Source organism: Eubalaena glacialis, chromosome 5 (genome assembly GCF_028564815.1).
Source record: "Eubalaena glacialis isolate mEubGla1 chromosome 5, mEubGla1.1.hap2.+ XY, whole genome shotgun sequence".
Taxonomy (NCBI): Eukaryota; Metazoa; Chordata; class Mammalia; order Artiodactyla; family Balaenidae; genus Eubalaena; species Eubalaena glacialis.
In genome coordinates, this window is record NC_083720.1 from 140,865,131 (window position 1) to 140,877,983 (window position 12,853).

The following is a 12,853-nucleotide window of genomic DNA, read 5'->3' on the forward strand; positions in this document are numbered from 1 at the left end:
AAAAAAGGAAGGAATAGAAACATACCGCTATAGGAAATCATCAAAACACAAGAGAAGGTTCAAAAAGAAGAAATGAAAAAAAAAAAAAAAAAAAAAAAAAAAAAAGAAGAAATGAACAAAGAAAAACTAAAAGAAAAAACTGAAAAGAAGTAATAAAACAGCAATATACAAATACCTATCAATAATTACTTTAAATGTCAAAAGACATAGAGTGGAGTGTCCCTGTCCCCGTGCTGAGCCACAGCTGCCCCCCGCCTCTGCAGGAGACCTTCCAACATCAGCAGACCTTCAAGATGGCTGAGGAGTAAGATGTGGAGATAAACTTTCTCCCCACAAATACATCAGAAATACATCTACACGTGGAACAACTCCAACAGAACACCTACTAAATGCTGGCAGAAGACCTCAGACTTCCCAAAAGCCATGTGGCTGACAGGGTCTTCGTGCTCCGGCCGGATGTCAGGCCTTTGCCTCTGAGGTGGGAGAGCCAAGTTCAGAACATTGGTCCACCAGAGACCTCTTGGATCCATGTAATATCAAATGGCGAAAGCTCTCCCAGAGATCTCCATCTCAATGCTAAGACCCAGCTCCACTCAACGACCAGCAAGCTACAGTGCTGGACACCCTATGCCAAACAACTAGCAAGACAGGAACACAACCCCACCCATTAGCAGAGAGGCTGCCTAAAATCATAATAAGGTCACAGACACCCACCAAAACACACAACCAGATGTGGTCCTGCCCACCAGAAAGACAAGATCCAACCTCATCCACCAGAACACAGGCACCAGTCCGCTCCACCAGGAATCCTACACAACCCACTGAACCAACCTTAGCCACTGGGGCAGACACGAAAAAGAACGGGAACTACGAACATGCAGCCGGCGAAAAGGAGACGCCAAACACACTAAGATAAGCAAAATGAGAAGACAGAGAAGCAAACAGCAGATGAAGGAGCAAGGTAAAAACCCACCAGACGAAACAAATGAAGAGGAAATAGACAGCCTACCTGAAAAAGAATTCCGGGTAATGATAGTAAAGATGATCCAAAATCTTGGAAATAGAATGGAGGAAATACAAGAAACGTGTAACAAGGACCTAGAAGAACTAAAGAGCAAACAAACAATGATGAACAACACAATACATGAAATTAAAAATTCTCTAGAAGGAATCAATAGCAGAATAACTGAGGCAGAAGAACAGATAAGTGACCTGAAAGGTAAAACAATGGAAATAACGACCGCAGAGCAGAATAAAGAAAAAAGAATGAAAAGAATTGAGGACAGTCTCAGAGACCTCTGGGACAACATTAAACGCACCAACATTCGAATTATAGAGGTGCCAGAAGAAGAAGAGAAAAAGAAAGGGACTGAGAAAATATTTGAAGAAATTATAGTGGAAAACTTCCCTAATATGGGAAAGGAAATAGTCAATCAAGTCAAGGAAGGGCAGAGTCTCCCATACAGGATAAATCCAAGGAGAAACACGCCAAGACGTATATTAACCAAACTATTAAAAATTAAATACAAAGAAAAAATGTTAAAAAGCAACAAGGGAAAAACAACAAATAACACACAAGGGAATCCCCATAAGGTTAACAGCTGATCTTTCAGCAGAAACTCTGCAAGCCAGAAGGGAGTGGCGGGACATATTTAAAGTGATGAAAGGGAAAAACCTACAACCAAGATTACTCTACCCAGCAAGGATCTCATTCAGATTCGACGGAGAAATTAAAACCTTTACAGACAAGCAAAATCTAAGAGAATTCAGCACCACCAAACCAGCTTTACAACAAATGCTAAAGGAACTTCTCCAGGCGGGAAACACAAGAGAAGGATAAGACCTACAATAACAAACCCAAAACAATTAAGAAAATGGTAATAAGAACATACATATAGATAACTACCTTAAATGTAAATGGATTAAATGCTACCACCAAAAAGAAACAGACTGGCTGAATGGCTACAAAAACAAAACCCATATATATGCCGTCTACAAGAGACCCACTTCAGACCTAGGGACACATACAGACTGAAACTGAGGGGATGGAAAAAGATATTCCATGCAAATGGAAGTCAAAAGAAAGCTGGAGTAGCAATTCTCCTATCAGACAAAATAGACTTTAAAATAAAGACTATTATAAGAGACAAAGAAGGACACTACGTAATGATCAAGGGATCAACCCAAGAAGAAGATATAACAATTGTAAACAGTTATGCACCCAACATAGGAGCACCTCAATACATAAGGCAAATGTTAACAGCCATAAAAGGGGAAATTGAGAGTAATACAATAATAGTAGGGGACTTTAACAACCCACTTTCACCAATGGACAGATCAACCAAAATGAAAATAAATAAGGAAACACAAGCTTTAAATGATACATTAAACAAAATGGACTTAATTGATATTTATAGGACATTCCATCCACAAACACCAAAATACAGTTTCTTCTCAAGTGCTCATGGAACATTCTCCAGGATAGATCATACATAGGTCACAAATCAAGCCTTGGTAAATTCAAGAAAATTGAAATCATATCAAGTATCTTTTCCGACCACAACACTATAAGACTAGATATCAATTACAGGAAAAAATCTGTAAACAATACAAACACATGGAGGTTAAACGATACACCACTAAATAAGAGATAACTGAAGAAATCAAAGAGGAAAACAAAAAATACCTAGAAACAAATGACAATGAAAACATGACAACCCAAAACCTATGGGACGCAGCAAAAGCAGTTTTAAGAGGGAAGTTTATAACAATACAATGCTACCTCAAGAAAAAAGAAACATCTCAAATAAATAACCTAACATTACACCTAAAGCATTTAGAGAAAGAAGAACAAGAAAATCCCAAAGTTAGCAGAAGGAAAGAAATCATAAAGATCGCATCAGAAACAAATGAAAAAGAAATGAAGGAAACAGTTGCAAAGATCAATAAAACTAAAAGCTGGTTCTTTGAGAAGAGAAACAAAATTGATAAACCATTAGCCAGACTCATCAAGAAAAAGAGGGAGAAGACTCAAATCAATAGAATTAGAAATGAAAAAGAAGAAGTAACAACTGACACTGCAAAAATACAAAGGATCATGAGAGGTTACTACAAGCAACTACAGGCCAGTAAAATGGACAACCTGGAAGAAATGGACAAATTCTTAGAAAAGCACAACCTTCCGGGACTGAACCTGGAAGAAACAGAAAATATAAACAGACCAATCACAAGCACTGAAATTGGAACTGTGATTAAAAATCTTCCAACAAGCAAAAACCCAGGACCAGACGGCTTCACAGGCAAATTGTATCAAACATTTAGAGAAGAGCTAACACCTATCCTTCTCAAACTCTTCCAAAATATAGCAGAGGGAGAAATATTCCCAAACTCATTATACAAGGCCACCATCACCTTGATACCAAAACCAGACAAAGATGTCACCAAGAAAGAAAACTACAGGCCAATATCACTGATGAACATAGATGCAAAAATCCTCAAGAAAATAATAGCAAACAGAATCCAACAGCACATTAAAAGGATCATACACCATGATCAAGTGGGGTTTATCGCAGGAATGCAAGGATTCTTCAACATACACAAATCAATCAATGTGATACACCATATTAAGAAACTGAAGGAGAAAAGCCGTATGATCAACTCAATAGATTCAGAAAGAGCTCTTGACAAAATTCAACACCCATTTATGATAAAAACCCTGGAGAAAGTAGGCATAGAGGGAACTTACCTCAACATAATAAAGGCCATATATGACAAACCCACAGCCAACATCGTTCTCAAAGGTGAAAAACTGAAACCATCTCCTCTAAGATCAGGAACAAGACAAACTTGTCCACTCTCACCACTATTATTCAACATAGTTTTGGAAGTTTTAGCCACAGCAATCAGAGATGAAAAATAAATTTAAAAGGAATACAAATCGGAAAAGAAGAAGTAAAGCTGTCACTGTTTGCAGATGACATGACACTATACACAGAGAATCCTAAAGATGCTACCAGAAAACTACTAGAACTAATCAATGAATTTGGTAAAGTATTAATGCACAGAAATCTCTTACATTCCTATACAGTAATGATGAAAAATCTGAAAGAGAAATTAAGGAAACACTCCCATTTACCACTGCAACTAAAAGAATAAAGTACCTAGGACTAAACCTACCTAAAGAGACAAAAGACCTGTATGCAGAAAACTCTAAGACACTGATGAAAGAAATTAAAGATGATACAAACAGATGGAGAGATATACCATGCTCTTGGATTGAAAGAATCAACATTGTGAAAATGACTATACTACCCAAAGCAATCTACAGATTCAATGCAATCCCTATCAAACTACCAATGGCATTTTTCACAGAACTAGAACAAGAAATTTCACAATTTGTATGGAAATGTAAAAGACCCCGAATAGCCAAAGCAATCTTGAGAAAGAAAAATGGAGCTGGAGGAATCAGGCTCCCGGACATCAGACTATACTACAAAGCTACAGCAATCAAGACAGTATGGTACTGGCACAAAAACAGAAATATAGATCAATGGAACAGGATAGAAAGCTCGGAGATAAACCCACGCACCTATGGTCACCTTACATTTGATAAAAGAGGCAAGAATATACAATGGAGAAAAGACAGCCTCTTCAGTAAGTGGTGCTGGGAAAAGTGGACAGCTACATGTAAAAGAATGAAATTAGAACACTGCCTAACACCATACACAAAAATAAACTCAAAATGGATTAAAGACCTAAATGTAAGGCCAGACACTATAAAACTCTCAGAAGAAAACAGGCATAACACTCTATGATATAAATCACAGCAAGATCCATTTTGACCCACCTCCTAAAGAAATGGAAATGAAAACAAAAATAAACAAATGGGGCCTAATGAATCTTAAAAGCTTTTGCACAGCAAAGGAAAACATAAACAAGATGAAAAGACAACCCTCAAAATGGTAGAAAGTATTTGCAAACGAAGCAACTGACAAAGGATAAATCTCCAAAATTTACAAGCAGCTCATGCAGCTCAATATGAAAAAAACAACCCAATCCAAAAATGGGCAGAAGACATAAACAGACATTTCTCAAAAGAAGATATACAGATTGCCAACAAACACATGAAAGGATGCTCAACATCACTAATCATTAAGAGAAATGCAAATCAAAACTACAATGAGGTTATCACCTCACACCGGTTAGAATGGCCATCATCAAAAAATCTACAAACAATAAATGCTGGAGAGGTTGTGGAGAAAAGGGAACCCTCTTGCACTGTTGGTGGGAATGAAAACTGATACAGCCAGTATGGAGAACAGTATGGAAGTTCCTTCAAAAACTAAAAATAGAATTACCATACGATGCATCAATCTCACTACTGGGCATATACCCTGAGAAAACAATAATTCAAGAAGAGTCATGTACCACAATGTTCACTGCAGCTCTATTTACAATAGCTAGGACATGGAAGCAACCTAAGTGTCCATCGACAGATGAATGGATAAAGAAGATGTGGCACATATATACAATGGAATACTACTCAGCCATAAAAAGAAACGAAATTGAGTTACTTGTAGTGAGGTGGATGGACCTAGAGTCTGTCATACAGAGTGAAGTAAGTCAGAAAGAGAAAAACAAATACCGTATGCTAACACATATATATGGATTCTAAAAAAACGAAAAAAGAAAAAAGAAAAAAATTGGCTCTGAAGAACCTAGGGGCAGGACAGGAATAAAGATGTAGACGTAGAGAATGGACTTGAGGACACGGGGAGGGGGAAGGGTAAGCTGGGACGAAGTGAGAGAGTGGCATGGGCATATATACACTACCAAATGTAAAATAGACAGCTAGTGGGAAGCAGCCGCAAAGCACAGGGAGATCAGCTCGGTGCTTTGTGACCACCTAGAGGGGTGGGATAGGGAGGGTGGGAGGGAGATGCAAGAGGGAGGAGATATGGGGATATATGTACATGCATAGCTGATTCCTTTGTTATAAAGCAGAAACTAACACACCATTGTAAAGCAATTATACTCCAATAAAGATGTTAAAAAATATTTTTTTAATTAAAAAAAATGAAAATAAAAAGACATAGGGTAGCTAATTGAATTAAAAAAGCAAGACCCATATATACGCTGCCTACAAGAGACCCAGTTCCGAGCTAAAGACGTTCACAGACTTAAATTGAGAAGATGAACAAAGATATTTCATGTAAACAGAAACGATAAGAAAGCAGGAGTAGAAATACTCACATTCGACAAAATAGACTATAAAACAAAGGCTATAACCAAAGACAAAGAAGGGCACTATAGAATAATGAAGGGATCCATACAAAAAGAGGATATTATACTCATTAACACATATTCACCCCATACAGCAACATTTTAATTTATAAAGCAAATACTAACAGGCAAAAAGGGAAAAATTGACAACAATGCAATAATAGTAGAGGACTACTAACACCTCACTTACATCAATGGACAGGTCATCCAGAGAGAAAATCATTAAGGCAACAGTGGTCTTAAATGACACAATAGACCAGTTGGACTTAACAGATATCTACAGAACATTACATCCCAAAATGGCAGAATATACATTCTTTTCAAGTGCACACAGAACGTTCTACAGGACAGATCACATGCTAGGCCACAAGTCTCAACAAATTTTGGAGGATAAAAATTACATCAAGCATTTTTTCCTATCACAAAGGCATGAAACTAAAAATCAATTACAGAAGGAAAAATGGGAAAAGAAGAAACACGTGGACACTAAGCAATATGCTACTAAAAAACCAATGCATGAATGAAGAAATCAAAGAGGAAACAAGAAAATAGCTCAAGACAAATGAAAATTGAAACACAACACACCAAAATCTATGGGATGCAGCAAGAGCAGCTTTAAGAGGGATGTTTATAGAGATACCAGCCTTCCTCAAGAAACTAGAAACATCACAAACAACCTAACTTACCACCTAAAGGAATTAGAAAAAGAAGAACAAACAAAGCCCTAGGTCAGCAGAAGAAAGGAAATAATAAAAGTCACGGAGGAAATACAGACAATAAACAACAGAAAACATCAATGAAACTAAGAGCCGGTTTTTTTGAAAAAATAAACAAAATTGATAAACCTTTAGCCAGGATCACCAGAAGAAAAGAGAAAGGACCAAATAAACAAACAAAAAATAATAATAATAAATGAAAGAGGAGAAATAACCACCAATACCACAGAGATACAAAAAATCATAAGAGAATACTATGAACAGTTATGTGCCAATAAACTGGACAATCTAGAAGAAATGGACAAATTTCTAGAAACATACAATCTTGTCAAGACTGAATCAAGAAGAAACAATCTGAACAGACCGATCACTAACAGTAAAACTGAATTTGTAATTTAAAAAAATCACAGAAGTCCAGGACCTGATAGTCTCACTGGGGAATTCTATCAAACCTATAAAGAACTTACACTTATCCTTCTCAAACTATTCCAAAAAAATTAAAGAGGAAGGAACACTCCCAAAATCATTTTATGAGGCCCCCATTACCCTGATATCAAAAAGAGACAAAGTCACTATGAAAACAAAATCATAGGCCAATATCCTTGATGAATATAGATGTAAAAACCCTCAAAACAATATTAGCAAACCTAATCCAACAATATATAAACAGGATGATATATCATGATCAAGTGGGATTTATTCCAGGGACACAAGGATGGTTCAATATTCATAAAGCAATCCATGTGATACACCACATTAACAAAAGAAAGGGTAAAAATCACATGATCATCTCCATAGATGCAGAGAAAGCATTTGACAATATGCAACATCCATTTATGATTAAAATCTCTCAAAGCTGGTATAAAGGGAACATATCTCAACATAATAAAGACCATTTATGACAAACCCATAGCTCACATCATACTCAATAGTGAAAAACTGAAAGCTTTTCCTGTAAATTCAGGAATAAGACAAGGATGCCCACGCTCACCACTTCTATTTAACATAGTGTTAAAAGTCCTATACTATACATAGAAAATCCTAAAGATGCTACCAGAAAACTACTAGAGCTAATCAATGAATTTGGTAAAGTCACAGGCTACAAGTTAATATACAGAAATCTTTTGCATTTCTATACACTAACACTGAACTATCAGAAAGAGAAATTAAGCAAACAATCCCATTTACCAAAAGAAAAAAATACAACAAAAAGAATAAAATACCTAGGAATAAACCTACTTAAGGAGGCAAAAGACCTGAACTCTGAAAACTATAAGACGCTGATGAAAGAAATTGAAGACACAAACAGATGTAAAGATATACTGTGTTCTTGGATTGGAAGACTCAGTATTGTTAAAATGACCATACTACCCACGACAATCTACAGATTCAGTACATCCCTATCAAAATACCAATGGCACTTTTTACAGAACTAGAACAAAGAGTTTTAAAATTTATATGGAAACACAAAAGACCCCCCCAATTGCCAAAACAATCCTGAGAAAGAGCTAGAAGGGTCACATCCACTTACTTCAGACTATACTATAAAGCTACAGTAATCAAAACAGTATGGTACTGGCACAAAAACAGACACACAGATCAATGGAACAGGATAGAAAGCCCAGAAATAAACCCATGTACCTACGGTCAATCAATGACAAAGGAGGCAAGAATATACAATGGAGAAAAGACAACCTCTTCAATAAGTGGTGCTGGGAAAACTGGACAGCTACATGTAAAAGAATGAAATTAGAACATTCTCTAATACCATATACAAAAATAAACTCAAAATGGAATAAAGACCTAAATGTAAGATCTGAAGCCATGAAACTCCTAGAAGGGAACACAGGTAGAACACTAACATAAATCACAGCAATGTTTTTATTGATCCATCTCCTGAAGTAAAGTAAATAAAAGCAAAAATAAACAAATGGGACCTAATCAAACTTAAAAGCCTTTGCACAGCAGAAGAAATCACCAACAAAACGAAAAGACAACCAACTGAATAGGAAAAAATATTTGCAAATGATATGACCAACAAAGGGTGAATATCCAAAATATACAAACAATTCATACAACTCAAATCAAAAAACAACCCAATCAAAAAATGGGCAGAAGACCTGAATTGGGCTTTTTTCATAAAAAGACATACAGATGGCTAACAATCACATGTAAAGATGTTCAACATGGCTAGCAGAGAAATGCAAATCAAAACCATAATGAGATATCACCTCACACCTGTCAGAATGGCTATCATCAAAAAGTCTACAAATAACAAATGTTGGAGAAAGTGTGGAGAAAAGGAAGTTTTTCCAACCACAGTATAATTTTTCCAATTACACTGTTGGTGGGAATGTATATTGATACAGCCACTATGGAGAACAGTATGGAGGTTCCTTAAAAAACCAAAAACAGGACTACCATACGACCCAGCAATTGCACTCCAGGGTATATATATCCAGAAAAAAATTAAAACGCTAATTCAAAAAGATACATGCACCCCAATGTTCATAGCAGCACTATTTATAATAGCTAAGATCTGAAAGAAACCCTAGTGTCCACCAACAGAGGCATGGATAAAGACGTGATACATGTATACACAATGGAATATTACTCAGCGATAGAAGAGAATGAAATTCTGCCATCTGCAGCAATGTGAATGGACCTAGAGAATATTATGCTTAGTGAAATAAGTCAGAGAAAGCCAAATGTTTGATATCACTGATATGTGGAATCTAAAAAATAAAACAGACGAATGTATATAACAAAACAGAGACAGACTCACAGATACAGGAAACAAACTAGCTGTTACCAGTGGGGAGAGGGATGGAGTGAGGGGCAAAATAAGGGTATGGGACGAAGAGATAAAGACTACTATGTACAAAATAGATGAGCAACAGTGATATATTGTACAGTATAAGGAATTATAGCTGTTATTCTGTAATAACTTAATGCAGTATAATATATGAAATACTGAATTACTATGCTATACAACAGAAATTAATATTACGTTGTAAATCAACTATACTTCAATAAAAAATTTTTTAAACAAAATACCTATAAAATACTAGTTGTTTTCTTTGTGTAATAGAGCCATGAGTAATTTTTGTAATTTTCTGTAAATTCCAAATTTTTATATTGGGTATACAATGCCTGTATAGCAAAGAAAATGCAAAACCTTTCTAATAGCATTAACAACAAATATGTTCATTTAATTTTAGAAATGCTACAAAGTAACAATCACAAATAACTACAAAACATTATAAGTAGTAATACAATGTTGCAATGAAAATATTTATCTTACCTTTATTATTTCAAATGCTGAAGCAGTATAAAACAAAGTTCCATTAAATGTAATGCTGGATCCATACTGAATTTACTTCCTATTCTCCACAGATTACAAAACATCATGTTATTCTCTCTAGTCACAATATCCCAGGTATGGCTGACACATTCATGGGATTTGCTGTTACCAGATCTCATTCTTTGAAGTTAAATTAAATCATTCTTAATTACCTAAGTGTGATTCATTTCCTAAGTTAATTGATTTACAACCAAAAGTACATTCACAATCTCTCTCTACTAGATTCTCACCTCCCTCCCTCCCCTCTCCCTCCCCCTCTCTGGTGGCTTACAAAATAAAACACAGGCAATTATAAAAAATCATACCAAAATTTTTATAGCAAGTCTGATTCTTTTAATACATATGACTTTCATTATAATACATAATATTGTAATACACAAATAACTAGCATCTACTATTTACTATTCCTTATGACTTATTTAATAATGTCTTTAATAAGGAACATCAATCGCTAATAATGTAAAATTCCGCATGTAGTAATAAAGTTGCCAGATTTAGCCAATAAAAATACAAGATACTCAGTTAAATTAGAATTTCAGGTAAACATGACTAATTTAGTATAAGTATGTCCCATGCAATATTTGAGACAAATTCATAGTAAAAATTTATTTGTTGTTGATCTGAGATTCAAGTTTAACTAGGTATCCTGCATTTTACCTGGCAGTCCTAGAAATAATGAAGAGATTATTAAAGCTTTGGAAGCAAAATTAACTCAGTTATTTACATTTTGACCTGCAATACAGTAAAAGAATATAAAGGAGGGAAATGTGTAGAAGGAATTACCAGTTACTGGTGCAGTAACCTCCACATGAACTGTACTGGGCAGTTCGCATGTCAAATGATCCATTTCATTCTCACCCAAACTCTGTAAGATTGGTATTACCCTTATTGTACAATTGAGGAAACAGAGTCTCTGTGAGCTTAAGTAACTAGTTTAAAGTCCAGCAGCTAATAGTCTACTACAAACAATGGGGTATACAGTCAAAGTGAATGACTGAGCCAACTAATGAATTGTTCCAACTCCCAGCTATGATGCAGAAGAATGTTAACTCTAGACCTGACATATAGAAACTCACTATCAACACTGACTGAATTCACTGAATATTGTTAAAAGTGCCTTGACTCAGCCTGAATTTAAGTTGTATTACACGTACACTCCCTTGAGATCAACTTGACACAGTAAGGAGACTATCCCATTTAGATAATAAGAGGTTGGTTTTCTCAAATACAGCTAAAGTGGACTTAGAAGTCACCTCAGAAAATGTACTGCTTGGAAAATATTTGTTGACTTGCACTGGATTCTAATATGTATAGTTATTGCTATATCCAGGCAGTGAAAGTATCAGATGAACGTACTGTAAAAGAATTGAGAGTGTCTTAATTATATGGAAAATCTTCCTCCCTTATAGTATTACTGGCAACAATTCTCCAGATCTATATTTATTCATTCATTTATTTTCTATATAACTTTTCAGCTGCTACTATGTGTTAAGATCTGGAGATTTCAACATAAAGAATAAAAAGGACAAAATTTAACAGATGTATTTATTCCCAGGGCATTTTAGGTTAAAAGCCAAGGTTTTGCCACAATCTCCATCTACATCCACATTCCTTTCCCAGTTTCCACACTACTCCCCATAGTAATTTTCCTACCCCCATCAAAGCAATATAATTATTCTGTGACTTTTCTATTTAAAACCCTTTTTAAATTTCTGGGAACAATAATGTAAGTATGATTTATAACTGCATTATAAATTCATTCCATTATGGCTCGTGAATACAAATTACTCCAATTAGGGGATAAAAGCCTTCTGCAATAAAGTTTTAGTAAAGTTGTAGCTTTCATTTACCATCAGTCACAAAATACTCCTATTTTCAAAATAAATTAAAAGTTGAGGCTGTTCCTCCACATATTTATAAGTTTTGTAAATATACTTCCTTTCAGTGAATAAAATATATACAGACAATGGGGAATTTAACATCCACAATGTGCATCTGGTTTAAGATCTTAAAAGGAGTCAGATTCCTTGAGTTACAGTGTAATGTTTCAAACAAAAACAAAGTTACCTAAAATGTTAAATTATCATTCAGCTTACCAAAAGTAAAATTATATTTTACTGCTCACTACAGAATCTTAAAATTGTTATTTAACTTCTCTGAGCCTCATTTCTCTGGTTTGATATATGGTATACAGAGGTACTGGCTTAGTCTCTTCCAGCTCCAAAATTCTTTGTGTCTTTAATTCTGTAAGTCTTAATCTATCTTTTTATCAGGCACAGCATCTTTTTTCATTTTGTAGATCACAGAAGAATTCTAAAATAAGCATATTAGTTGGTATATTACTTCAGACAAATGTATATCCTGGCTATTTGTGTCTATAATGAATTCTAGAATTATGTAAACATAAATATTATTAATATTATACTCCTCATCTACAGAAAGCTGATGCAGAAGCGGTCCCAAATGAATTTGTTTGCCTGTAGCCAAATGA